General features: G+C 39.7%; 1 pseudogene; it reads right to left on the minus strand.

The window, feature by feature from the left end:
* Positions 1–936: 936 nt before the first annotated feature.
* Positions 937–2,140, minus strand: LOC104609544 (PRA1 family protein F3 pseudogene; annotated as a pseudogene).
* Between the last annotated feature and the right edge of the window lie 553 nt (positions 2,141–2,693).

Below are 2,693 nucleotides of genomic sequence, written 5' to 3' on the forward strand. Positions count from 1 at the left end.
TTTCAGCTATTGTTTTTTTACAATAAAAATATTAGTTATCACTTCTATCCCTTTTATAGTGAAAACTTTCTTTACATCACTTTTAATTTGTTTTGAGGTAAATGGCAAGGAAATGAACACCTCTATCTTAAAAGGGACGAAAATATAGCTCAAAATATTTTACCATGAATAAATTATACGCCAGTTTATGGAGGGGAAAAAAAGAAATCCTGAGTGATTCCTCTGTGCCATTCTTTCTCTTAAGTCTTACCTATCTTGGATTCGCCTGGTCATCTGTGGACAAGAAAACAAGCATTGTGTACCATGAATAAATTATACGTCAGTTTATGGAGGGGAAAAAAAGAAATCCTGAGTGATTCCTCTGTGCCATTCTTTCTCTTAAGTCTTACCTATCTTGGATTCGCCTGGTCATCTGTGGACAAGAAAACAAGCATTGTGTTTCAACTTTCAACATGGTTATTGGTGTTTGTCTATATTTCTAGTTTTTTAAGGGTCTGTTGCATCAGACAGTACATAATCAATAAATAACAACTGCCTCCATGTCAACAAACCATATGTTAAGATGAAATGGGTAAGGAAAGAGAATCAACAAGAATTCATTAGGAAAACAAAAGACTAAGAGATCCATAATACCAGCACAAATGATCTAACAAAACAAGACACAGATTTAACAAGTTGAAAGTTTTCAAAATAAGCGAAGAAATAAATCACACAGGTACATTTTGCATGTGCATAGTTTTGGGACGTGCATCAAGTTCATATAAAACAAATAAATAATTAATTAAATATTTCAACAAAACTTCGCTGGAAAATTCATCAACATGAATTGCCGTCCATTCTAAACAAAAAGATGACAAATGCTTGTACAATTGAAAGAAAAGAAACAAAGCCTGACTCTGCACTAACTTAACCAATTCTGATCAAACCAACAAAAAATGGGGTCAAAATGCAATCTGAAATTTATAACAAACTGAAACAACATGAACTAACACTTAAATGTAATCAAAACAACACTGATAAAAGGACAAAATACAAGCTCGAGTAAATAAATTTGACTTGCTTTACAAGAAGTCTAACATGAAACAGTTACAACCAAATTCCTTCAGAATTTGCACTTTTTTTTGTAGAAATAGAAACAAGAGAAATGCACTCACAAGAATCCCTCCGTTCAGAACCAAAAACATTTTTCAGAACATTTGACAACGAACCCAAACCGGCAGATTTAGTCGGCAAGACTTCTTTCATATGGAACTCGATAATGATCACAATCACCACCCAAGATCCCATTTCTGAAACCAAGCCGCAACCAACAGTACAAAAGCAGTCCATTCAAACACGGCTGTAAGTCGTTCTCAGGGGGCTCCCAACAACCGAAAGCAATCCCCCTTCAGCAGCTTCCTGTTCGCTGAGGAACTGATATTGATCATCGGTAACCCTAAAAGCCGCATGAAGACAAACAATGACTACTCCAATTATAAGCGAAACCAGAACATTCAACCCGACACGAGTGAAGACTAACGCAACAATGGTAACTACACTCAGAATCGCCAGAACAACCCGATCGTCAAATGTTCGATTGAAGACCACAAGTGGCTCATCACGAAAGAAGTAAAGGAAGAACCAAGCCACAAACACGACCAAGAACACAATCATTGATATCGGATGCCACAAGAGACTCAGGAACAATATCAGTAACACGATAATGGCATAATTAACGCGGAAATAGCCGAGATTACGCTTGATTCGAACCATGGCCTCGCCATAGCTATACGGGCGCCCAAACGCAGACGGATCTGCCAGTTCCCTCCATGGGCGCCGTGTGGCGTAGACCGATTTCCCTCTTTCCTTAGCGCGGGATATGAACTCGACCGCAGGGTTCGAAGTCGAAGCTGCCGTTGAAGGGATAGTGCCGTAACCAGTCTGTGGCGCCTTCGACATCACGGAGAAACCCTGTTCCGAATCTGGATGGAATTAGTGATTACAGAACAATGAGTTGATGAAGAGGAAGTAAACCCTAGTCCCTAAACGGCAAAACCTTACACCCAACCCCAGCTCCAAAGCTTTCTGGCGATCGATCTCAGAGACACAGAGAGATCAAAACGAAAGCTTTCTGGATTCAACTTTCAAGTTCAAGCCGTGACGTTTTCGATTTTCAGCTCTGGATTCCTGAATGCCTAAATTAGTAAATTACGAGACTACCCTCAGGCTACAATACAAATGTTACGTACGCCTACGGTTCCCTTTCCCACGCCTATTCCTGAAGCGTGAATCACTGAATGGCTGAATCACCACTGTTAAGGCTCCGTTTGGAAGGGGTGCAAATTCCGGTTCAGCACAAATATGCATCCCGGGTTGGATTTGCGAGTATTTGAAAACATTGTAAAAAAAAACCAAAAGTCGAAGTAAAATTGCAAACATTTTGGGGTGAAAAACTACTTTTAAAAATCACGCTCGAAGTCCATCGAGGGAAACAGGCAAAGGGTTTACCCTCATCCACCAGAATTCACATCGATCTAGCGAAGAGTAAGCGTTACAACATCTGAGATTTGAGCATCAAGTCGACAATCAATTCTAGGCAACGGAGATCAAATTAAGTGCCTGAGCGTCCGAGTGTTTGAGATACAAGTGTTCGTTATTGGAGATTTGATATTTAGGAAACAAAGATTTGAGCATCAAGTTGTCAGTGAGGTTTC

This window comes from Nelumbo nucifera, chromosome 3 (assembly GCF_055504915.1).
Source record: "Nelumbo nucifera cultivar China Antique chromosome 3, China Antique-T2T, whole genome shotgun sequence".
In the NCBI taxonomy this organism is placed as follows: Eukaryota; Viridiplantae; Streptophyta; class Magnoliopsida; order Proteales; family Nelumbonaceae; genus Nelumbo; species Nelumbo nucifera.